The sequence below is a fragment of the Girardinichthys multiradiatus genome, chromosome 9, assembly GCF_021462225.1.
Source record: "Girardinichthys multiradiatus isolate DD_20200921_A chromosome 9, DD_fGirMul_XY1, whole genome shotgun sequence".
NCBI classification, from domain to species: domain Eukaryota; kingdom Metazoa; phylum Chordata; class Actinopteri; order Cyprinodontiformes; family Goodeidae; genus Girardinichthys; species Girardinichthys multiradiatus.
In genome coordinates, this window is record NC_061802.1 from 40729170 (window position 1) to 40756443 (window position 27274).

Sequence of the window (27274 nt, forward strand, 5' to 3'; positions counted from 1 at the left end):
GAAGCATCCCTGGTAAGTTATGTTAACATCACTGTGGCCAGGTGGTGAGAGCGGGTCTGCACTGGTCCACTTCGGTTATATTACAGGTTGAAGAAATTTGACCAACCTCAGCGAGATGTGTATCACATAAAAAAAAAAAAAATAATTAACTCTAAAAATACCAAGTATTTTTCTACCATTTGTTGTCAAATTAGTTTTCAGGATCAAAGAGGCGATTTAAATCAATTCAATTCAAAAATACTTTATTATTCCCAAAGGGAAATTAAATGTTGTTGTAGCTCATTATGTACAGTTGAATCGGTACAGACTATGCATCTGCTGGTATTAAATTCCCACAATGGTAACCTTGGTTATGAACACCACTGTTTCATAGAGTCATGATATTTATACCAAAACAGTAACAGCAAAAATGAACGACTATGTACAGTACAGGCCAAAGGTTTGGACACACCTTCTCATTCAAAGAGTTGTCTTTATTTTCATGACTATGAATATTGTAGCTTCACACTGAAGGCATCAAAACTATGAATTAACACATGTGTAATTATATACTGAACAAAAACGTGTGGAACAACTAAAAATATGTCTTATATTCTAGGTTCTTCAAAGTAGCCACCTTTTGCTTTGATTACTGCTCCGCACACTCTTGGCATTCTGATGATGAGCGTCAAGAGGTAGTCACCTGAAATGGTTTTCCAACAGTCTTGAAGGAGTTCCCAGAGATGCTTAGCACTTGTTGGCCCTTTTGCCTTCACTCTGCGGTCCAGCTCACCCCAAACCATCTCGATTGGGTTCAGGTCTGGTGACTGTGGAGGCCAGGTCATCTGGTGCAGCACCCCATCACTCTCCTTCTTGGTCAAATAGCCCTTACACAGCCTGGAGGTGTGTTTGGGGTCATTGTCCTGTTGAAAAATAAACGATGGTCCAACTAAACACAAACCGGATGGAATAGCATGCCGCAGCAAGATGCTGTGGTAGCCATGCTGGTTCAGTATGCCTTCAGTTTTGAATAAATCCCCAACAGTGTCACCAGCAAAGCACCCCCACACCATCACATCTCCTCCTCCATGCTTCACGGTGGGAACCAGGCATGTAGAGTCCATCCGTTCACCTCTTCTGCACCGCACAAAGACACGGTGGTTGGAACCAAAGATCTCAAACTTGGACTCATCAGACCAAAACACAGATTTCCACTGGTCTAATGTCCATTCCTTGTGTTCTTCAGCCCAAATAAGTCTCTTCTGCTTGTTGCTTGTCCTCAGCAGAGGTTTCCTAGCAGCTATTTTACCATGAAGGCCTGATTCACACAGTCTCCTCTTAACAGTTGTTCTAGAAATGTGTCTGCTGCTAGAACTCTGTGTGGCATTGACCTGTTCTCTAATCTGAGCTGCTGTTAACCTGCGATTTCTGAGGCTGGTGACTCGGATGAACTTATCGTCTGCAGCAGAGGTGACTCTTGGTCTTCCTTTCCTGGGGCGGTCCTCATGTGAGCCAGTTTCTTTGCTGCGCCAGATGACCTGGCCTCCACAGTCACCGGACCTGAACCCAATCGAGATGGTTTGGGGTGAGCTGGATCGCAGAGTGAAGGCAAAAGGGCCAACAAGTGCTAAGCATCTCTGGGAACTCCTTCAAGACTGTTGGAAAACCATTTCAGGTGACTACCTCTTGAAGCTCATCAACAGAATGCCAAGAGTGTGCGGAGCAGTAATCAAAGCAAAAGGTGGCTACTTTGAAGAACCTAGAATATAAGACATATTTTCAGTTGTTTCACACTTTTTTGTTCAGTATATAATTCCACATGTGTTAATTCATAGTTTTGATGCCTTCAGTGTGAAGCTACAATATTCATAATCATGAAAATAAAGAAAACTCTTTGAATGAGAAGGTGTGTCCAAACTTTTGGTCTGTACTGTATATCTAAAATAAAGCTTAGATGCTAATATATAACAATGTGTTGCTTATTACAGAAATGGTAATCATTTAACATTTATTTATAGGTATTTTATTTTGATACACAGACTTAAGCAAAATTACAGAATAAACACTGAAAATATAGAGATAGTTTTCCAATGTTTATTGCAGCAAAATATTAGCCTGTTCTGCTCTTCATTGAATTAACACTAAGAACAAACTAATGTTAGCTTGTTCATTAGTCAGCCATCTGTTCCGGTAGCCAGCATGCAGTCAGTTGCTTTACACACATGCCGCTGTTAGCTCGCCAAGTGAACTGTTATAAGAGTTATGGGTTATGCTAATTCAGTTTCCACATCATGTCTGTCTGTTTTTCACAACCACAAACATTTCCTAACACACCATTTTGTCTCCCATCTCATTGCAGGGGTAGGGTGTTGTTTCTCTATGCTCCATAATCCATAGGAACAGTAAGGTGGCACTTTTTTCCAGCTTTGAAACCTTTTCAAACCGTGGTATACCTTGTTAAATGTCACCACTTCCCACTTACTTTCTCTACACTAAAACCTACAAACACTTTGTACTATTTGAGAGTATTAAAACAGAATTCCTACACAAAGTCTGACAAGTTATCATCTCGATAACTTCAATTTTTTGCCACTAACCGTTGGCATTGAGCTTGGAAACGTCACCATTATTAGGCTGGTTAAAGAGCAGCAAGTGAAATACCTTGACAGCTTCACCTAACTTTTTCAGTATGTAAAAGTATCCTCTCTGAGGTCCCTGACACACAAACTTTCTGCACATGCAAACCTTGTTTCTATAGTGATACCGAATCACAAAATGTGAAGGTAAAAACAGGCTCTTTTGAAGAACAAATCAATAGAGAAAATAAAGAGCATTCAAAGCTTCTCAGAACAATTTACTGTGCTCATGATCAGCAGTAGGAAAGAAATGCTTCATCTTGAAGTTTGATTGGAGGAGTCAATGTTGCATCTAGAAAGCAGCTCCATTATCAAACATAATGGACGGCGCATTTTAGGGCCAGAAGGGAAAACCAGAATAGGTAGGTAAAGGTCATGCAGGCCCATTTCTTTGTTAACAGGTATTCTTGTTTGTCTTATTTTATTATGTTTTCTAAAAAGTAGAAAATGTAGATGTGCAGTTTCATTTGGCTTATATTAACAACTAATAAAAACCTGTGCTGGCCAGGTCTCATGGGTGTTTGAATCTCAGGATGAGCTGATTGGCCAAATCAGATGATGAGATGGACTGTGATTAGCTTGTCAGCTTCCACCACTCTGAGGGTGTATTTACTTTTTCAACAAGTTCATGGTCATATGACATCTTTCTGCAACAGGTAAGAGAACTACTACTGAGACCTTACCAGAACCTTAATTCAAAAAATCCAGACCAACCCATTAAGATCAAAAAGGATGATTTTATCTTTGTAAAGATCACATTTATTTCATGGATTTTTAGACTGTGAACAGATTAAAAGTATTATAAATTCATGGCTCTCTACAGATTACATAAATTCTTAAAACATCTTACGGTAAACCATCATTCCTGACCAACTAGAAGTGTGTAAAGATGCCATTTTTTACAAAGACCAGTATCAACCACGTAGTTCCTCTTGTTTTGCTGTGCTGGACACAGTTTTGTTTAAGACATTTGGGACATCACTGGAGCTCGGTGTGACCATTATAAAACCATAGCTAACAAAATACAGGTCCTTCTCAAAATATTAGCATATTGTGATAAAGTTCATTATTTTCCATAATGTCATGATGAAAATTTAACATTCATATATTTTAGATTCATTGCACACTAACTGAAATATTTCAGGTCTTTTATTGTCTTAATACGGATGATTTTGGCATACAGCTCATGAAAACCCAAAATTCCTATCTCACAAAATTAGCATATCATTAAAAGGGTCTCTAAACGAGCTATGAACCTAATCATCTGAATCAACGAGTTAACTCTAAACACCTGCAAAAGATTCCTGAGGCCTTTAAAACTCCCAGCCTGGTTCATCACTCAAAACCCCAATCATGGGTAAGACTGCCGACCTGACTGCTGTCCAGAAGACCACTATTGACACCCTCAAGCAAGAGGGTAAGACACAGAAAGACATTTCTGAATGAATAGGCTTCCATCTGCTGAAAAGCTTTATGGAGATGAAGATTTCATTTTTCAGCACGACCTGGCACCTGCTCACAGTGCCAAAACCACTGGTAAATGGTTTACTGACCATGGTATCACTGTGCTCAATTGGCCTGCCAACTCTCCTGACCTGAACCCCATAGAGAATCTGTGGGATATTGTGAAGAGAACGTTGAGAGACTCAAGACCCAACACTCTGGATGAGCTAAAGGCCGCTATCGAAGCATCCTGGGCCTCCATAAGACCTCAGCAGTGCCACAGGCTGATTGCCTCCATGCCACGCCGCATTGAAGCAGTCATTTCTGCCAAAGGATTCCCGACCAAGTATTGAGTGCATAACTGTACATGATTATTTGAAGGTTGACGTTTTTTGTATTAAAAACACTTTTCTTTTATTGGTCGGATGAAATATGCTAATTTTGTGAGATAGGAATTTTGGGTTTTCATGAGCTGTATGCCAAAATCATCTGTATTAAGACAATAAAAGACCTGAAATATTTCAGTTAGTGTGCAATGAATCTAAAATATATGAATGTTAAATTTTCATCATGACATTATGGAAAATAATGAACTTTATCACAATATGCTAATATTTTGAGAAGGACCTGTAACTGTTTCTCCTTCTTCAGCTCGACTTTCCATCGTTGTGCATTTTGGATGTTTGGAAACATCAAGTTTCTGTTCTGACCACAGCACCGAAACCTCTGAGCCTTTGGAAAAAGTACGATTTGCTGCTAAACTTGCTCTTGTGTAATGCCAGTGTGTTTAAAGCATCAACCCAAGCAAAGAGAATAAGGCTACAGATCGGTTTAACCACGAATCAGAAGCACTGCAGAACTGCTAAAGCAGAATTTAACAGCAAGCCAAAACTGGGAGGGGCTGTTTCTCCTCTTCCACTTTATCCATCTGAAACACACCATCAAGGTTAACTGACAAAATCAAGACAGCATCATGGGACCACTGACTTAATCTCATTAGAGGGCGAGTGTGGCTCAGTGGGAAGAGTAGTGGTTTCACAATCCAAAAGTTATAGGTCCAATTCCAGCTTCCTCCTGTCACATGTCTTGTGCCTCTAAGCAAAGCATTTAACCTCAAGTTGTCTATTGATCTGAGTGTCGGTGTATGACTGTGTGTGTCTGTGAGAGCAACTGGGTGAATGTTTCTGTAGCGTAAAGTGCTTTGGGTGGTCGGTATGACTGGAATATATATATAAATTCAGTCCATTCACCATTAGAACAACGTTTTGCTTTTCTTATCCACTTTTCTGACAAGACAAGAATAACAGGGCAAAACCATTGCAATTACTGGGAGCTAATTAATGTGTTAAGGTTAAGTCTAATGCTTACAATAATGCAAAACCTCAATGAATATATGCAGCACATATATGTTTAAATATATGAACATATGTTTAAGAATCTTATCTTAGTCGCCTTTTTGCTTATGAAATAATTAGGATCAAAATACCATATTTTTCTAATTGATCATCATGAATAAAGTAGAAAAGTTTAAAAGGTTTACTTATTTAAATTAGCTTGACCTATTTTTAACACATCTTGTTAAATTTTCAGCCTTAAAAATAATTTTCTAAATTTCTATTAATGCATAAATGACACGCCAATGTATAACACCAACAACCAGAAACAATATTACAACGTTTTTTTCTAATTATCATTTGATTTGTTGGTCTACCACTGATGCAAAGAAAGACAACACTGTGGTAACTGAACTGAGTAGTTTAACTGTCTTTTTGGAGGTCCACAGAAGTCACTGGATATTTCATAGTAGAATAAAAAAGAGAAAGTAAACAAAATCTGTTAAAAGACTTACCTAAATACTAACACGGACTAACACTAAGGATGGTCGGGATCACAGGATCAGTCACCTGGAAAGAATTACAATGCAAATAACAGGTTTTCCAAATAAATAATAATTTCGAGAAAAAAAATTTATCTAGATCAATAATCTGGCTCAATATCAGGTAGTAGCAGCTGTTTGAATCCGTCGCCGTTTCAGTTGTTTACTTAAAGAAAGTTAACATTAAAGTGCAGCTCTGCCTCCCAAAGTAAAACGCCAAGTTTTTACTGCAGGGGATAAATTCAAAAATGATAATTGTGAGTGAAATTTCTATTTCTGGTGTTGTGAATGTCCTACATTCTGTTTAGATGCAGGTAAGGGTGGGTGGGGGTGGAAGGATTATTGTCTCCAGGGCCCTAAGATGTGCATTCCTCTTGCTGAGGAAAGCTTTTGTTCTGATAAATTGACAGTGTCAATTTCCCACATTGCCACAGTGTGGCATATACTACAGGGAGCAGCAGTGAGAACACAGATGCTACGCACGATTGGCATCACTCAACCTGACAGTTCTTGTTTTTTGGGGCTTTTTTCCTCCTTTCTTTCAAGGGAGGGGTGGTGGGCTATTTTTCTAAATCTGAACTTCCAAGTCGAGGAAGCAGGGAGGAACAGGAATTAATACACCTACACATCCCTTCTCCCTTTGGAAAGGAAAAAAAGAATTCTTTGTACTCGCATCATAATTACTGGTGGGCGCCACTTTTGGATTGTTGTACTCCCCACTAAAGTTGAAAACAATATTTTGAGGACGAGCAGCCGACAACTAGGTCTTTCCTTAAGTTAACTTCAGTTTCTTTTTGCTGGCTTAATTTTAAGAACCAAGTTCTGGAAGTTCTATGCTCTCTATTTTTAAACATACCGCTTTCTGCAAGCACTCAGTCAGGCACAGAGGGGCAGTGTTCTGATTCTGTTGCAGCCTAAACCTGGCACCAGCACAGAAACATTGCCCCTATTTATTACTGAGCTTTAGGGTCCAAAGAAGCTTAATAGTAGTGATGCAGCAATCAATCAGCCAGCGGTTGGCAGGTTAGTAACTTCCAAAACTGACTTTTTCCCATCTGTTCAGTAAATGCATGAAAAACGGAAAAATCCCACTTTATTGGTCTGTAAATGGCCTTCAAAGTAGTTTGTATTATTTTCAGTAAAAAATCTAATAAAGGTCAGAGACAGATGCTATAATGCATAAATGGGGATGATCTTCTAATATCGTTGTATTTTGTTCCAAACAAGTACCTAGCAAGGAACCTGCAGCAAATTTTGTTTAGAAATTTGAAGAAAACCCAGTAGTAAAAGCCTGACTGGTGCAACACTGATCCTGGTCTGAACACAGTCAGTCTCTTTTATTCACCACTTGTTTCTTCTGGAAACTGAACAACAATCTATACTAAACATTATAACAAACCCATGGCTTTTTAATACTGGGCTGCAGGAATTCAAACATGCTTAGAATTTAGTAAATTGGTGCCCACTGTTGGATAAAAAGAATTTAAATTTTCAGATGGACTATAAACAGCTAAATATACTATTTTTTTTATTAATTACTATGAGTATCCACTAAGAATAATGTTCAGTCAGTTTGTTCCCTCGCCCCATTTCGTAGCTACACTTTTCCATTTTGTCCATTCCTACTTCCATTTCATACCCACGATATTCATACCGTTTAATATCACTGTATAACCAAACCTTGAATGTAATTTCTTTTAGTAAATGCTAGAGTTCCAACAGCAGCAATTATCCACTTTAGTGTCATTCCAGGTGTTTAAGGTTTCCGTCTTGGGGAGATGCTTTTTCAAAAACCTAATTTGCACCCAATTATTAAGCAATTATTAACTCATTTCTCTGCCTGTTTTCCAACTCCAAGCTGTATAAACTTCAATGCCTTCTGGATCGAAGCATATCAGGTGAAGTGTTTTTGTTTATTGAGAATGGGTGTGGCCGCAGGAGATCAACAATTTATATTAAGGTGTGCATAATTATTAGGCCCTTCTATTCCTCAGGAAAGATGGGCCAGCAGATTATCTCAGATTGTGAAAAGTTAAAATGTATAAAATCTTTCAGGCGAATGCAGCATTACCAAGATATTGGGGCATCATAAAACCATCAAATGTTTTGTTTAAAACAGTCAAAAGGGTCGCAAGGAACTTGTTGGAAATAAGAGCAAATCGACTGCCAACGATTGGAGAAGAATCAATCGTGAACCTAAGAGAAACCCATTCTTCTCCAGTGCCGTCATATTTCGGAACAGCAACATACCTGGAGAGCCTAGTCGCACAAGGTGTCCCGTGCTCAGAGTCATGACCAAGGTAAGGAAGGCAGAAACCCAAACACCACTGAAGTGTCTTGCCCAAGGACACAATGACTGAGACAAATAGGGCGGGGGTTCAAACCAGCAACCCAATGGTTCCAGGATGAACCTCTACCACCGTTGCCACTGTCGCCCGGAAGCAGAGCAGTATTTAATAATACCAGTCCGGTATGGGCATAATTTGGGGTGCTAAATTGGTGATTGTGTTTTTTTTTTCCTTTTTTGAAATTTCAGAAATGTTTATTTGTAAATTCTGAGATGTTTTTGTCTGTTAAAGTGAGAAAGAAACAAGTGAGATGGGAGAATGTACATTTTTCCTATAGTTGCACACTAATAGTTGCCCAGTAATTGTGCACACATAGATATTCTGACTGTGAGCTCTGTTGCTGTTTAACAATAAAATAATCCTCAAATTACTATTGTAATTATTAACATCATTATTACCTTATTATTCTGCACAGAGTAATTCCATAAATGCGCCCATGCACCTGTAGTTTCAGGTTCCATAGTACTTTTCCTTCTGCAATTGCTGTTCTAACCTAGTGTCTGCTGAGAGTGCAGAGCAGTGAAATGCTCCCCACCATGACCCCTGGTCTTTACATGTACACTGAGCAGATTGTGCCATCTGTCCACGTAGATTAGACTGAGATGACGACTACTAACTGTAGATCTTTAGAAAATAATTATACAGACCTTCATCTACCTGGAGTAGGTTGAGTGACTGCTAATGTTGTAATTAACCTTGAAATTCACACACAGAGGTGTGCTTATGTTCTACCTGGAAGTGGTCCAGCTGAGAAAGTTCCACGCTGCCTGCCTGACTAAATAAGTGGGATGAATAAAGGTTTGGTTTAATGCTGCAAAGACTGTAGCACATTTGTTAATATCTGATCAAATGTTGGGATTGTTTTCTAAAAAAAATGAAAATGCAAACAAATGTTGATATAGATGATTCTGCAACTGCAGAGTCACCGTACTGATACCTTTCTAAACAATAGATTTTTCATTCACATTCTCACAGATCCTAAATCAAACATCAAGCAAACCTGTTTACTTTGTAAACTCAAGAACAGAGTTGGAAAAATGACAAAGAGCAACAAGAATTTCAGCAGCACATTAAACAATCTGATGACCCTGAGTCTGCATCCAAATAGATCTGCAGATCTAAGTTTCAAATGTAAACATGCTTCAAGAGTAGGTCAACGTACAATACCCTGCAAAGGTATTCATATTCCTCAAAGTATTCCATATTTTGTCACATTAATGTTTGTTACTAGGATTTTATGTGATTCACAAAGACAACAGTGGTCCATAACTTAAGTGCAAGGACAATAACACAATGCTTTCAACTTCTTCTATGAATGAAAATTTGAAATTTGGCATTTGTGTGTTGCCCCCTTTATGCTGGTAGCCCTAAATAAAATCAAGTGCAACAGTTGCCTTCAGAGTTCACATAACAACAACAACAGTTTAAGGAGTATAAATACTCTAGAATTAAAAGAGGTCACACGTCTTGAACTGGTTAATCTTCATCTTACGTGATCTTACGAATACGGAACTGGATAACTGGAGACTGTTACAAAGCATTATGTTATGACTCACTTTGAAAATGTCCACTATGGCTTTCTGAACAGTTCCAGTGTTGTTTATGTTTTTCTCTACATGTGCCTGTCTATGTCTGACTCTGAGGCATGGGTCGGTCACCGATAGAGGTATTTCAGGGATTTGAAACTTTATAGTTTCAAAACTTCCATCAAAGAGTTTCTATTGTTGAGAAAGGGCTGACCTGACTCGTTAATTTCTATCTGGCTGCATGAAACATTAACTAAAGTGCCATGCACTGCTGAGTCTACCCCGCATGTTGCTGCACACTGCTAGGCAGCTGGTTGAAAGAAGTCCCCTACACTTTTCCCTTGCTTTGAAGACAGAAATATTTCCAGACCCAAAACACTCAAGTTAAAACTTATGGAGCGACATCCTCTTATTAAGATAACAATGTTTTAAAACTGTACTGGGCTAGCTATGGGAAAAATGTCTGAAATGCAGCTGAATGCAGGCTAGCTACCCAAGCAGACATTTATCAAGAGCAGCTAATATCAGCTTAAAATAGTTGTGTTACTCTATAAAGAAACAAAACTGCAAAATATTATTATTGTGTGCAATAAGCACTTGAAAACTACTACTATTTCACCTATGGATCTAACAAAAAACAATTGGATTATCATAACTGTAAAAATTTATATGTAAACATGTTTACAGTAGCAGAAATAATTGTTCTATGTTTTAGATAACGGGAATTAGATCAACTTAGACCTTTTGATCTGACATTTTTGAATAAATACCAAAAATGTTTTTAGTCACCATCCCATGAGGATCTTAAACAGCCCCAGTCTGTCCCATGCCTCTTCGTTCAAACTTTTAAACTTGAAAATATAAGTTCAAGAAGTCATAGAAGTGTGCCTCAGTCCAGCTGGATGCACTAGCAGTGGGTCTACAGTACTGTGAAACATTCTGATGCTGTGGTCTTTGTCTAATTTAAAACACAAGTACAGTGATTAAAGCTGTGGAGACTAAAACCACACATCCATGAGCCATGCTCAGGATCTTTGGTATTTTGATGTTCTGAATACTGACATTATCACCACATTCCAGTGCAGGGTATTCCAGCGATTTTCATTCTAATCCCATGCTCTGCTTTGAGCAAAAAAATATAGATTTTTATTTTGCAACTTAATCAATGTTTTTAAAACGACTGAAAATTAGAAAGTTGCTCTACATTCAGTGAAATTTCTTGTGAGCAAGAACGCTTTCATGTTCTCAAGAACATCCAAAACCCTATTCAATAGTGATCAGGTCAACACGAGAAGAATCCAACAGTGGTTTCACACCAAACCTTTGGTGCGCTTTGTACCGTGCCAGAGTCCGATTACCGGAGCGGTTCACATTGGTGTGAACCCATCTTCAACCCTGAAACGAACCAGAGAACCGTACCCTGGCACGATTATAACTGCCAGTCTCGACACAGTTTATTCGGACCCTGTAGCGGTTCTCTTGCAGTGTGAACTCATGCCGTTCCTAGCGTACAATACGCTGTAACATAAGCGGAGCGATTCGAGTAGAAAAAGAACAAAAACAAAAACACGAGAGCGCAAATCCAAAGACGAAAGAGTTTGAAAATGTCTCATGGGCTACATGGAGTAGTGAAGAGCTGCCACTGCATGGTGATGTTTGGTCCAGTCTAAAAATCTCTGTGTGAAAGCAAACCGGGCCAACTGAAAGTGGGAATTTTCTCACTTTGATCAATTTCCTGGGCAGGACCAGCAGTATGAATGCACCCTTAAAGCTTCAATCTGATGGTTGACATAGCAGCAATATGACTGTGCTAATTTATATGCCACCAAAAGAAGAGTAAAGTTCTATTAATTTAAGCTACCAAAGTCCCTTTAATCATATGTCAATTGGAAAAGCCAGTGTCTTCACAATCTAACCTGGACATCCTTGAAAATGTTCATTTTGCCTTATTTTTTTTTTTATAGTTAAATAAAAGAAGGCCATTTCCTTCAATGCCAGCTCCATTATGATAACCTTAGAAAGTCTTTTCAGTCTCATAGGCCAAGGCAACAAGACAAAGAGCTAAATGCCGAAATTATCAAAGCCATTAAATGTTCAGATAAAGTAATTCCCTATCAAACACAACTGATCATCCAAGAATATTAGACCATTACACAATTCTAAAGAGCCTCAATCTGTCAAAGAAATGTAATTTAAGCTCTGAAAAGGTCTTTATTCATCAGGTCATGATGGCTGGGATTGAAAGAGAATTAGAAAACTTAGCCTTAACATTGCTGTCTGGATTATTCTGCTGTTTTTAGGCTGTAACGCGATGTCTGTAAGCCAATAAGTCATTTTTTATTCAAACAACAGCTGACACAAACATGCTTGTCAAACAGATGCGCCACATCAGCCACTGGGTCCTTCAGTTTCTGTGCATGCATGCTTTGCGTGTGATATCTAATGAAAAAATGCACACACTTGCAAATACTTTCACCTTTTCACTGGGCTTTGCTTTATTTACGGCAAAAATGGAGAGATCAAACTTGACAACTAGATCATTTCTTAAACAGCATGGGCCCCATTCAGAGCCAGCGGGGCTTACAGGAGTCTGCCTCAGGGCAGCAGGGAACGCCGTCAGTGGGATTATTAGAAAAAGGCTCACTGACTGCATTCCTGACCGCCTCTTCATTCAGCGCCGCTTTACCTGGCGAAAATACAGGTCCTTCTCAAAATATTAGCATATTGTGATAAAGTTCATTATTTTCCATAATGTCATGATGAAAATTTAACATTCATATATTTTAGATTCATTGCACACTAACTGAAATATTTCAGGTCTTTTATTGTCTTAATACGGATGATTTTGGCATACAGCTCATGAAAACCCAAAATTCCTATCTCACAAAATTAGCATATTTCATCCGACCAATAAAAGAAAAGTGTTTTTAATACAAAAAACGTCAACCTTCAAATAATCATGTACAGTTATGCACTCAATACTTGGTCGGGAATCCTTTGGCAGAAATTACTGCTTCAATGCGGCGGGGCATGGAGGCAATCAGCCTGTGGCACTGCTGAGGTCTTATGGAGGCCCAGGATGCTTCGATAGCGGCCTTTAGCTCATCCAGAGTGTTGGGTCTTGAGTCTCTCAACGTTCTCTTCACAATATCCCACAGATTCTCTATGGGGTTCAGGTCAGGAGAGTTGGCAGGCCAATTGAGCACAGTGATACCATGGTCAGTAAACCATTTACCAGTGGTTTTGGCACTGTGAGCAGGTGCCAGGTCGTGCTGAAAAATGAAATCTTCATCTCCATAAAGCTTTTCAGCAGATGGAAGCATGAAGTGCTCCAAAATCTCCTGATAGCTAGCTGCATTGACCCTGCCCTTGATAAAACACAGTGGACCAACACCAGCAGCTGACACGGCACCCCAGACCATCACTGACTGTGGGTACTTGACACTGGACTTCTGGCATTTTGGCATTTCCTTCTCCCCAGTCTTCCTCCAGACTCTGGCACCTTGATTTCTGAATGACATGCAGAATTTGCTTTCATCCGAAAAAAGTACTTTGGACCACTGAGCAACAGTCCAATGCTGCTTCTCTGTAGTCCAGGTCTGGGGAATGCGGCACCTGTAGCCCATTTCCTGCACACACCTGTGCACGGTGGCTCTGGATGTTTCTACTCCAGACTCAGTCCACTGCTTCCGCAGGTCCCCCAAGGTCTGGAATCGGCCCTTCTCCACAATCTTCCTCAGGGTCCGGTCACCTCTTCTCGTTGTGCAGCGTTTTCTGCCACACTTTTTCCTTCCCATAGACTTCCCACTGAGGTGCCTTGATACAGCACTCTGGGAACAGCCTATTCGTACAGAAATTTATTTCTGTGTCTTACCCTCTTGCTTGAGGGTGTCAATAGTGGCCTTCTGGACAGCAGTCAGGTCGGCAGTCTTACCCATGATTGGGGTTTTGAGTGATGAACCAGGCTGGGAGTTTTAAAGGCCTCAGGAATCTTTTGCAGGTGTTTAGAGTTAACTCGTTGATTCAGATGATTAGGTTCATAGCTCGTTTAGAGACCCTTTTAATGATATGCTAATTTTGTGAGATAGGAATTTTGGGTTTTCATGAGCTGTATGCCAAAATCATCCGTATTAAGACAATAAAAGACCTGAAATATTTCAGTTAGTGTGCAATGAATCTAAAATATATGAATGTTAAATTTTCATCATGACATTATGGAAAATAATGAACTTTATCACAATATGCTAATATTTTGAGAAGGACCTGTAAATGCTGTGTGAATTCAAATAGGAGATATCACTGTTTTATTTACACAGATTTATACTAAAATAAAGCAACTAAGGACCAGCAAAATACAAACTTAAAAAGTAAGCTAGTAGTCATCAAAGGTCTGAAACCCCAGTTTCTGTGTTAACATTGAATGTAGCCTACCTGCTGTATCTCAAGACATTTCTTGCTATATATTAATGGGTTCAAACTGTTGTCATGTTTGCAGCATCGATCATTATATTACTGGTCATCCGGTCTGACCAGCCTCGGCAGTCAACAGCAGAGGTGTGGGCATGCATCCAGCTCAGGGGAACGGGCTTAACTTTGAGCAATGTTTTAGGCTCAACTAAGAACCCATTTTTCCTTGTTGTTTTCACAGAGTTTTATAGACGACAAACTGAGCCTCAAAAAAATCCTTACCATGCTTTTCTCAGTATAAAGTGGCATTGAAAATGCTCTTTAAACACTGATGAATCTCAGTGTTTTACAGAATCTCTGTTCAGTATTGATTGATGCAGTTTAGGTTTGAGAAATAGCCTTTTAGTTTAGTGCTAATTGGAAACAGTGAAAAGTGGATGTTAACTTTACCACGGGAAGCAGCTAAAATAGCACTAATATTTATCACAGCAGATGAGCTGAGACACAACTACATAATATAGAAGTTATTTTTTTTTGCTTTCTTCCTTTTAATTTTCTATTTTTTCTAGATCATGTGGGCCACAAAAAAGTGAAATTATTTAAAATCTAAAATCTCACAAATTATTTTACTGGGAAATTATTCTATGATTATTATATTTTACCTTATCAATAATCAATTAAACATGCAACATTTCCATGAAAGCAAAGTTGTCCGAGTCTTGTACATTTGCTTTATCAAAAGAAGTTAGAGCAAAAAACATGGTTAATAAAAGTTGAATACTTTGTGCAGAACCTAACAATTTCTATTGTAAGAAGATTTTGTAAAAAAGGCCTGGCATCGGTGAAAATCTCTCCCTAAAACTGAATCTGCCTGCAATGGAAAGGCAACTTGCGCAGGGTGTACCCCTCCTCTTGCCCTAATAGGTAGCAACCCCTCCACCTTGAGCAGATAAGAGGCTATAGACAGTGGATGACCGGAGTCCAGCTGCATGAATCACCTGTGTCAGTGAGCCAAATTTCTACCGTAGTTGAATTGGAAATGGTATCAGATTTTTGTTCTTGATGTCAGTTTTTAGGAGTAAAAATATTGTTGTCTATCAATCCAGGAGGCCTGGTTTGGACAACTGAATGGCAGGCAATCTTGAAACATTATGTTTTTTCTGTGTAAGACAGCAAAAGACTTTGTCTCATCACAGATTTGCAATTTTCCACAGGGTTCTCTGGAATTTTCCAGGCCATGGGTCCTCACGTGACCATAGGTTGCCTCTACTGAGTTTCACTTGATTTGTCTACCTGTCCCACCTGTTTGTTGTTGCCTTACATTCGGCAGCGATCCAGCCTTTTATTGCGGCCCTGTTGCCTATTTGCTTTGTTTTTCCTGGCTACAGACTTTCCGGTTTGCTTACCTAATACCACCTGTATTCTTACTGCTCACAGCTAGCCTGAACTCTGATCACCGAAGGTTTGTTCCTACACAGAATCTTGGCCGCCTCTTTGCCAGTTGCCCGTATGAACCTGTCCCAAGTCCAGAGCGACTGACTAAACCTTTGACATGACTTTCCGATAAGAATGCAAGGACTCAAAGGCATACCATGAGATTCTACACAAGTCAGGTCCCGAGAGCTTTAAGAGTTCATGCTGCATTATTCAGAACATATACTTTGATTATGATAGCATTTATGTGCAGCTTCAGGGTTTTAAAAGGTGGATATCCAAACTGTTTGACAACTAATGTTGTGCACCATCATGTTCTGACTCAAGACATTCAGTAATTGCTCAACATTTAAAACAGAAACAAAAAAATCACAGAACACACAAAAAGAGCAGTTAATAAACCAGAGTGTCTGTAATGAGCTACTGGAACCGTCAACCAGTAATAGGTACTTAGCTCCGTGTTCATTTAAACAACATGGAAAATCCTGACTGACTTTATAAAGTCTGGATAATGCTAAAAGAGAAACAAATCTTTAGTATAGAACCACTGCAGTGTTGCAGTGGTTCTATACTTACAGTGCAACTGCAGGCACATGACGAGGGTGAGGCACCTTTTAATGGGTCCAATGCAGTTTTTTTGTTGTTCTGTTGTTTGTAACAATGCACAATATTATCAGTAAATATTTATTATCTAATAAATGACAACTAAACTGACAAATCTGACTCAGCCAAGACATATAGATGAAGTTAACTTTGACCTGTCTGTGACTAATGTTGGTAGTATATGTGTATCTAAAACAATGCAACAGCTGCTTTACTCTTTATGCCATAATGCTGCAAAATCAGTCGAACCCTCTGGTTGCTAGCTGCCTGTAGTTTAAAAATAGTAATCATTTCCCACCAGCCAAACTTTTGTCTTTCTGGTGAGCATGGCAAAGGCGTGGTAGCCGACTTTCAGCAAGTTGACCGCCAGTGCGCAGTGACCAGTGGGGGAATGGCAGCACTGCATTACTTTATGCTTTGCACAGCCAGAGAGAGATCTGGTCACTCTTGCTCTTTCGCTGATATCTCATTTAAAAGACATTCAATTGTTGGTACAGTATGATTTTCTGTTAAAAATCCGTAAATTCTGACTTCATAAAAAAAGGAAAACTGGTACCATTTTGTAAACAATATTCAATGGCCTTCAAAGTTTGCTTAGGTTCAGTCCCACATGTTTGCAACGTATAAATGTCAAACAGGCAGAAATCTTCTAAGAATGCACATCGAGGTTGTTTTTCAGACAGTTGTCATTTATAGACCTCTAAAAACAATTAATCAAATCTACAAACTAAAACCCTTTAGGCTAATAGCTGCTGTCCCTTAAGAGTACCAAAACAAATTTGAGGCATTTTATGTATATTTCTTCTTCTTTTCATGCTTCTGTGACAATTGAGAGTTGGCCCACAGAAGGGATTTAGGGGATTAGGGAATGTTTCTAATGTTCTGCATCAATCCAATATTAACACAAGTGACCTCAGACCTAAAACACAATGTCCGTCTCCTCCTCAGCTTTCACCCACAAGCCCTAAACCTAAAACCCAGCTAGCGGGGAACTCTGCTACAAGCCAACCCGGATTTAGCACAGAGGCTATGAGTCAATGCTGAGGGTGACTGCTCTGTGTGATTTGATCCACAATGCACACTACAATATACACAATTAGGTAATCCATTAATAAAGCAGATTCCGGGACAAAACACTAACGCCCAGATGATAGCTTTTACCCTTTTATGCATTACATCGGACAAGAAAATAGTGCACATACATTAAGAGGCTTTTCTTTGTATGCTGTGACAGTCCGACAGCATGAGGAAGTCCCCTCCGCCCCTTCCGTTATACTCGTAATAGCATTAGAGATGCTCTAAAGTCCATGCACGAGTGCTCTCATCAGCACTGTGAATAAATGGTTTCCATCTAGTTAAGCCTTGCCATTCCATCTCTGTTCATTTGGCTTGGAAGCAAACAGAAGTTAATCATTATGAGCAACTGTTCCACAATATGGGAAGTGTCACACAAGATGAAGAATTCACACTGAGATAACTCTGAGATGACACAAACAATGCAAACGCAAAAATAACCTGTCAACAATCTGAACACATTCTGCATTCCCACTCAGCTATGGACTGTCAGAACCATCTGATGAAGGGAACCATACTGGGAGGCCAAAACATCCAAACGCGCTTCAAAGAAAGAACAAAGAAAAGGAGAAATTATTTAACAGCTACAGTTTTTAATTGTTTGGTTATTGTTTATTTGCTTTAGATCTTTGCATAAAGGCTGTAGACAGATGAGGCCCAACAAACTACAGCGACGGTGTACCTTCGCCCTCAGTGTGGCTAAATAAAACCCGTTTAGAGCCGCAAATGGTACGTTTCTTTTGAAAAAAAGAAAAATTATAATTTTTATAGATGTCTTTTTTGTGGGTTCTGGTGGACTTTAGTGTCATTCTGTAATGAAAATTTAATGAAAATATTCCCTGAACAACCTGAAACACTGCTAAAACCTGCAATTGTTATTATAACTATACTTAAAAACATTAATTGGCTCTTTATCATTTTTAGCCAAAGTTATGAAGAGCAATCGTGGAAGGTCCAAAGAGCCATTTGCTAAAGACCATCTCCTACTTCACAAACCACTACGTCACTGCCACATCCAGCCACTCACATTTCGGTTTACATTTCCATTTTGTCAATCAGGTTTTTCCTCATGTGAGTTCAGGGTTCAAAGATAAATACTGTCACTTGCTGCAGATAACAGAGGCCTCTCAAAACCACCTTCCCGCCACCCACCTGATGGGTAAACCACGAACTCATCTGAACCATGAACTGGTCATCAACAGGACAATGATCCCAAACACAGCAGCAAATTTACAACAGAATGGCTGAAAACAGAAAATCATCATTGTGCCGCAACGATCCAGTACAGACGTCAACCTGATAGTAACCTGAAGCCTAACCCTATGCTGCTGTTAGACAAAAGACAAAATCCCATTAGCCTCAGCTGCACAACAAATATTTATGTGCTTATTTAGCACATGGTATGTGGCTAACAATACATTTTACCATAGGTTTGAGCTAAGGATACCCCACTTGCAACAGATACTGTCTGAATTCAAAAGGACACACATTCCTAAAAAGCAGATATCAAACCCACAAATGAGGCCCACATCATGAGCTAAAAATCCCAAGGTAACTGAGAACCTTTGCTTACCACAAGAACCGCCTAATGGGTAAAAATGAACCTGTCAGGTCTCCGTGTTGCGCACACACTGTGCTTATCAGAGAAATCTAGGATTGAGCTGTGATGCCCGACTGCAGCGGGGCCTTATGTGAGGTTATGTGGAGACTGTGTCTCAGGTGTAAAGCTGCCAGAGCAGAGACAGTGACTCCAGGCCAAGAGAATGATTTGGGTCAGTTGGTAATTGCGTTCCTGGACCACAGGGGACTTGTTGGCAATTAATCCTGCCAATGAGCCATGTGAAATATGCACAGGGGACTGATATGTGCAGCTCTGTTAACACTGCTCTTTCAAACAGTGATGGGGTAAAATCTGTGCTGCTGACACCACAGTCACAGTTCCAATAGATCTTCAGAAAAAATCCCAAAATGTGCTGCGCTTTGTGTGGAGTCCAATCCAAGATATTTAGATAAAATCTTAAATTGACACTAGACCTACTAGACTGAAAGAATCAAATTTTGGCAATTACATTAACACGCTGTATTTCCAGCCAAATAGATCAGCGCTCATTTCTTAGCTAAGAATAAGAAAGTTCCCTTAGAGAAAAGGAGGCATTAATAAAACAAATGAAATCACAGTAACATCTTCCTATTTATAGCGTGCTTCTCATTAATATATGAAAACTAAAAGGCCACTCAAGCAATTTCAATTAAACAAAATTGGGCAAAATAACAAAAACCATAAATTGCTGCATTGATCCATTTGAAAACAAGTTCCACAATAAATGCATGTTCTTTCATAGTTTTTACCACATTTCTATTCAAATACATCTTTTCATCACCCTTATGTCATTTATGTTTTTTCAGTTTCAATGTTTTGGCACTTCATTAATAGCAGTGTTTTGCTTCAGTAATCTGACGGCCTTTAGGGGCTGCATCTGTCACTCCATGCCAAGCGAGCGGATCAGTCACTTTGTGAAGAAGAGTCTCATTAGCCCCGTGCTTTTGTCTAATCAAAGATTAATCATGAAGAGGCATCTGATCTCCTAAATGACAGGGGCACAAACAAAATGTCACACAATCACTCCACTGTTAGTAACTGGTACCATTATGACACCGTTAATGATGGCTGCTGTTTACCAGTTACCGCGAAGCGTGACGAGCAACGAAGAGAAGTTCTCAACAGAAACTTGTTTGCAAATCAGGCAGCAATGTGAACTGGTCTTCACACAAAGCTAATTGCAATAAAACATGAATCTTTTCAGGAACTTCAGCAGCATTACCACAAATATGAAAAACATGTGAAGAACTGGACTCTTGGCAGGTTTTTCCTTCCAAAGCCATCTATTTCTTGTGGAACAAAATGCTAAAACTGTCAGCTATTACTAATAGGTGAGGACAGAATGTGAGAATTTTAAGACAAGAGCTGGAAAGTACATTCAGGAGACCAAATTTGGTTAACTAATGTAGAGCAAAGAATGTGGGCTAGCAATGCAAAGTGAAATACCCAGAAAAAACCCACCCAGAAGTAGATGCTGACTACAGAGAACCAGAGATGGCCGCCTTTTCTTTCCTCTACAATACAATCTAGAAAGCTGCTGCTCCCATGCAGAGAAAAAGCTTTACAAAACTTACAGGAATGTTACTATTAGAACCATTGATTTTTTATTCCATCAATGAGTTTACAGTTCCCTTTGCCCAGATTTGGAAAGGGAGAACCTTGTGGAGTTGCAGAGGAAGTCAAAGGAGTTTGATTGTCCAGTCAGACCCTGAACACGAGTCATGTCCATGTTTCTAAAGGCATTGTATTAGGGGTGCTGTATGAGTATGGAGTTCTAGGGTCAGCTTTTCAGGGCATCTATTCTCTGTTTGATCAAAGCAAGAGCTCCATCTGCATTCATCGTAAAATGTTGAACTAGTTTTAAGAGTAGGTTAGCCTTCGCCAGGGCTGCCCCATGTTCCGGGTACAGTTGGTGATGTTTATGGACAGAATCTCAAAGCATAGTTGAAGAGAGGAAGGTGTCTTTTTGGGAACCTTAGCGTCTCAGTTTTGCTTTTTGCAGATGATGTGGCTCTGCCCTCAATGCACTGGAGCAGTTCACAGCTAAGAGTAAAGTGGACTAGGAATAGAAGTCAGGTCCTTCATGGTTCTGAACCAGAAAAGGGTAGACTGCTGGGGCTGAGACCTGGCCTCAGGCAGAGGAGTTTATGCATTTTGGGGTTCTGATCAAGACGCCGAACAAGACGGAGCAAGAAATTAATTTACAGATTGGGACTTCACCTGCTGTAATGAAGGTGTTGTCTTTAAGGACTTGACATACCTCTTTTTGTCCGGACATCAACTGCACCTTGCGGAAGATTACGCTGCAATTCAATTGGTCGCTCAACTGAACAACTATGTTAAGTGATATACAGTTTTCACTACAGCCTCCTGCCTCTTCTCTATCAGTACCTAATCTATTCAGGTTAGATCGGCTCAGTTTAACACTGTTTCATTTATTTTCCATTACAATTGAGTACAATCTCGTTAATAGCAAGGCTCCATGGTCAGAAGTGATATAATTAGTAGAGACGCAAAGACAACAACAGCCTTGACTGCTGCTCCTTTTATGGCTGTTGTCAGACTGAAAGAGTGAAGGAAGAGAGCCAAAGAAGGCTGTATGCAGCAAGAAGAAACACTGGGTAGGTACAGGAGAGAGAAGGAAGCCATGCCCAATAAAATGGAAGGATCCAAACTAGAAGACATGCAAGGGCAAGCTAACACTACCTAATGCTAGATGCAATAATATAGTTCATATATACAATAAGCCCAATGAGATTTAGACATAGGTTATTAAAATATGCTGTGAATGGTGACGCTGCCTCCTATCCAATCAGTGACACAGTGTTTTCAGTGCAACTCGGAAGAGTTGGAACCACAAGTCAGCAGGTACTAAAAACAGTAACCGTTTCACTTAACCGTTACTGATGAAAAAGCCTAAAAAGCTATTCGACCCATAGCGAACCACTCTGAGTTGGTACTAGTGGAAAAGGGGCATTGGTAGGCAATGCAGTGCTGGTTTTAGATAAAGGTAAATGAAACTTAAATAAATAAAAACATAATTTTATACTGCCCACTTAGAAGATGAGAAGAACACAGAAAGAAAAATAAAAGTGAAAGATGAAAGCAGTTTTGGTATTTTTGTTGAGAGAAAAATGATCCACACTAGGAAAACAGCAGATCAGTAACCAATGTTTTTTAAGCAAGCTTCTTCATCGCTTTCCCCACTTCTGCTCATAATCCATAGTGTCGGTTTCTATACCTGCTGTTTGTTTTGTGCCACTCTCTGGCTGGGAGGGTTATTGCCAGTGACGATGCACATAGCCAGTCTGTGGGCTAGCACACAGACATCCACACCTCTAGCAGACTCTAGCAAACAGGTACAGTTCACAAAATGTATGACACAAAGGCTTTGAAGGGGAGCGGACTGTAGAGCAGACTCAAACATGAAATGGACCTTAGTGTGTGAAGATTTGCCTAAACCGAAAGACAGAACTTTTGATTCACAGGTTAATCTTCATTAGAGCTAGAGATGAACGATATTGACTTTAGGTTTTAGCACAATATTTTGAGGTATTTATTGCAACTGTGATAAAACTGTAATAAAAGTGATGATAAAAAGTATTTAAAAATTCATTGCACATTAATGTAATATATCTATCACTGCATAGAGTCAGAGCCTTACAAATTCTGCTTAGAAGCTAAAATGTAAGCAGTACTACTGCATCCCTAAACAGTTTAAAGCGCCCATTGAACCAATAATAAACAATACGATAACTGCCTGGTCCCAATTACGGCCCTAACTGGCAGTAATGAGACATATCAAGACTAAAAATATAAGGTTTCAGATACAAGTGACTAAAATAGACTTTCTATAAAGAGGGATCAAGTCTCAGATATAAGGTGAGCAGCTTCATCATCCACAGGACAATTGAAGCAGAGCTGCCACTCCTCCACACCGAAAGGAGTCAGTTGAAGGGGTTTGGGAATCTGATCAGGAATTCTGCTGTTACTTCTTTTCTCAGGCATTTTGACCACGTCCCACATGGAGGAAACACAAAGGCAGACCAATAACTCATTGGAGAGTCTGTAAATCTCTTCTGGTCTGAGAGTGTCTTGGGATCCCCCACGAGGAGCTTGGAGGAATATTTCCCTCTTGAACCCAGTCTCGAAAACGTAATATACAATGAATTGTTGGATAGTTAAATCTTACTTTGAAAACAAAAACCTAAACTGTAAACTTGGTTTAAGGAGCCAGGCTGCAGTTCACTTCCAGCACAGACAAAGAAATCTTGGCTTTTCAACAAACGTTTGCAGCCCACATTATGAAAGGTTTATGAAAATGGTAATTGAATCCTTCAGCTGTGACGTCAAGTGTCCAACAACTCATCACAAATCTGACAACAACCCATCTGAGAAAGTTGACAACCACATCAGAGCATGAAGGTGAGTTTTTTTTAGCATGGGCAAAGAAACAAGAAATGCCGGCAAAGTCTTGTAAAGAATGATATTAAAGCGCCAAAGACCTTAAACTTAGGTAATGATTCATGTTCAAATGTAATAACAGCCACCGACATGCAGCTAAGCGGTCCAGCCAAAGCTTTGAAATCTACTGAGCAATAATGGGTCTGAGATAGTTTATTGACTCAGTCTGTCCAGTGTAACCAGAAAAGAGAGGAAGAATTCAGCCCAGAGTGGAAAATAGAAATCCATGTGCGTAAAGACAAATAAATAAATATAATGTAATGTTTAAAGTTGCTGGTTAAATAAAACGCTGCATTTTGATCCCTTTACGACTGATTCAAAACCTAAGGTAATTATTCCCAAACAAATGAAACAAATTTTACATGTAATCTCAGCCTTCGATCTGCATCGTGAAAGCCAAACCACAAGGAATAATAGCGGCTAAGAAGGCATCAATAACTCTGAGGTAAACACAAATCTAACACTAAAAAACAGAAAGTAATCAACCCCTTAAAGTGAATCTCCTTAATAAGAAAGATAATCTCCACTTCAGCTGGACTCTCCTTAGCTCCATTCAATCCTCTGTGTAATTGCTCTTGTTAATCATGCCTTAATTTATTTACAAGATTTATTTGGAGGGCTCATCTTCAAAACACACAATCTCCTCCAATCTGCCCATGCCAGTATCTTGAAATTAAGTAGAGATACCAGATTAGGTCAGTTTAGGGGAATTTGGGGAAAACTGCTTCTTTAAACCTCTAAACTAGTTCAAAACACTCTGGTAGATGGCGGGCTATAAGAAACTCTGTAGAGCGCTCTAGGCACTGTTGTAAAGCCAGCAGAAAGCTACAAAGACTTTTATCAACTCTGTAATTTGTAGTTAAACATTAATGTGGCATACTTGACAATCTCATAAATGTGCTGCTCAAAGACGTCCGATAGTGTAGAAGCACAATCTGCTGAATGAGCGAGGGCTGCTCAGAAATTACAAGGTCAACAGTGAAGAGTCTTCTTCCCATGCCTTATCAGACACATCAGATCTAATTACATCACATTGTTTACACCACTGTCGGCTTCCTTCAATTCCTAATGATCATCTGTTACCTTCTGATACGACGCAAAACTAAAAATGTCAACAAGTGACAACTAGTAACATAAGCAGAAATGCAAACTCAGGACATAAACCTCCCTGCCATTTGTTAAATATTTACCACAGTTAGAGCTAAATAAACATTAATAGATTATGTCAGATTGTTAAAGATACATTCATCACAGGTGAAGTTTGTCCCACGAAGTGCTAGCCAGGTGCTGTCAACATGTGACGTTGTCTAGTGAGGTAAGTGAAGGGCCTTACTATAGGCCCCACACGTGCAGGACAGGTTTTTTTTTTTCCTTTTGTGGCACGAGTGGCCTTTATTTTGTAAGTTGCCCGACAGGAAATGGGATGGAGAGAGAGGGGAAGATGTGCAGCAAAGGTGTGCCCATGCAGGACAAGGTTTTAAGCCCGACTTCCTGTTGCATCCAAGAGACTCTTATTTTGAAGTTGGAAAGAAAGTCCTTCACAGTTGCCTTATTGTTTTGACAGACTTGACAAATAAAGACTTTGTTGGACACTGTAGAAGCCTTGACAACTTTTAACCCATTACTGTAGCAGTACTCAGTAGAAACCAGAAACAGGGACAGACTGAAAGAGACTTCCTACCAACCACTCACAGTGCTTTTTTCACATTCACCTCAGAAAGCAACTTGGGGTCAAGTGCCTAGCTCAAGGGTACATCCACATGCGGCAGGGGAGGAAAAGGCAATCAAACCTACAGCTTCCCTTACAACCACCCTTTCCGTTCAGCGACAGTGACTAAAGTGCAGATCTGCTTCAGAACTTCCTTTCAGCGCATGACTAAAGGGCTATTTCAATGTTTTTAAAGTGTCCGGTCTTGATAATCTGCAACATCTGGAGATGTCAAAGTTGGGCTGGAATGTTCTGCAATGACACCAGAATCTTTAAAACACACTTTGGGATTTGAGAAACCCTTTCACAGTTTTCTCAGACATAATGTTAAAATATGGTCCTGTCTCATTCTGAAGAACCCAATATCTGGTATTGTTTTATCTCAAGAACAGGACGCATTGTTACTCTCCAATTCCTTTTGAACGTTTCATAATAGCATGTGGTCAGAAAACAAGGACACCAGCTAGATTCTATAAGAAAAATAATAACCCAACACCAATTTCTTTATATTTGGTACTAGGTTTATTTGTACAAAGGAGGTATTTCTGCAACATTACAGCCGATATCAGATATTTTCTGTATCCACTTTGAACAGCTGATTTACATTTACATCCAACATAGGTAACAAATCACACCTAATTCTGACTTTTAATTCACCCTATAAATGAACGGAGGAATAACAGCACAGGTCCAGAGAGAACTTTAAAAGGAGCCGGTGTTTGTCATATTGGTGCTGTGGAGGATTGTGTAACGGGTGCCTTTAGATTTTTTTTCCAGCTTCTGTTTTTCCAAAGTTGCATAGTTTTCACCTAAAGGTCACTGGAGATACAACCCAACCTAGCAGATAGCTAAGCTGCACAGAACATTCTGGAGAGTCCTGTTTGTTCAGGAGCTTATCAATAGGTGAATTTGACTGAAGGCAGCACCATGTAGTGCTGAGTTGACATGTTACACTGCGCTTTAAACAATCCAAGCTGGTGGGGAATTATCTCCCAGCACTGCGGCTCGTCACCGTGCCGCCTCATATTAAAACCTGAAAGGAGTGACACGGTCACTGCCTTCTGGCACGGGTTTTACTCTCTGAAATTTAGCTCTGTTATCACCACCGGTTATCACCAGTAAAGGAGATCACATTTCATCTATCCACAGGCCTTTCTTTTTACATTTCTGAAACACTGTTTTTTATTTAAAAAAACCGATAAAGACTTCAAAATTAAAACAGTTTTTAGAATTTTTGCAATTCATGCTGAATTTACAACTTCAAACAGTCCCTTTAAAGAAGAATTAAACTTCACTGTGTTAGCACAGAGCTTGAATGGAGTCATTCAGGTATTTCAAAATGAAGCTAAACATTTTATTTAAACATGCACATTTCAACCTGAAGATTTTGAGGGGAAATCCATAAAGTCAACTCACTTGTCAGGCTCAGTGTATTTTATTGGCATGTTATGTGATACAGGCAAAGTAGATTATTGGAAATTGGAAGAAAAATTATAAGTTTTAAAAATTATTTATTAATAGAAATTTGAAAAGTGTGTTGTGCATTTGTATTTAGCCCACCTTACTGTGATGCCCCTAAAATCCACTTCAACCAACTGGCTTGAGAAGTCACCTAGTTCGAAAATAGAGTCCAACTGTGAGTTATTTCATCACAATATAAGACTTTTGGGAAAAGTAAATGTTTAACCTTCATGTCTCACAAGACGCCATGCTGAAATACCACTAGGAAGAAGAGAACAGCGAAGGGAGTAGAAGGAAGAAAACTGCTGCGGCCAGATAATCTGTTAATCTCTGAAACTGATGCCCTGTCTGCAGCAGAGAGCGCTCTCCCAGAGGACATGGCGGATCCTTGATAAGGTGCAGGAGGATGCGCTAGAACGAGAATGATCTGCAATGACTTGCTAAGTCTTGGCGCCAACGAAGACAGAGCACCTGTTGAAGATTCCCCACCTTGGAGTGGATTTGGCAGTATGCTAGGCAGGAGCAGTCATGTTTATGCAAAAAAATGTACTGCTTAACACATGAATACAGGTGAGGAGGGTTAGAAATGCTTTTAAACAAGGAGTATCTGGCTAGGCTTGTTCAGAACCATAGCAATATAGATGCACTGTAGAGCAGGATGGAAATCCTTCATTCACCTATTTCCAAACAACAACGCAATACTGGCGCAATACTG

General features: G+C 39.6%; 1 protein-coding gene across 5 annotated transcripts in view; it reads right to left on the minus strand.

Annotated features, from left to right (window-relative positions):
* LOC124874026 (LIM domain containing preferred translocation partner in lipoma) overlaps positions 1-27274 on the minus strand; it is a 211976-nt gene that overhangs the window by 167712 nt on the left and 16990 nt on the right. Inside the window, exon 3 of one of the 5 annotated variants that reach the window (XM_047375166.1) lies at positions 5908-5962. The exons of the other annotated variants lie outside the window; for them this stretch is intronic. The gene's annotated coding sequence lies outside the window, so the exon portion shown is untranslated. The remainder of the gene's footprint in view (positions 1-5907; positions 5963-27274) is intronic. 5 annotated transcript variants of the gene reach the window in all.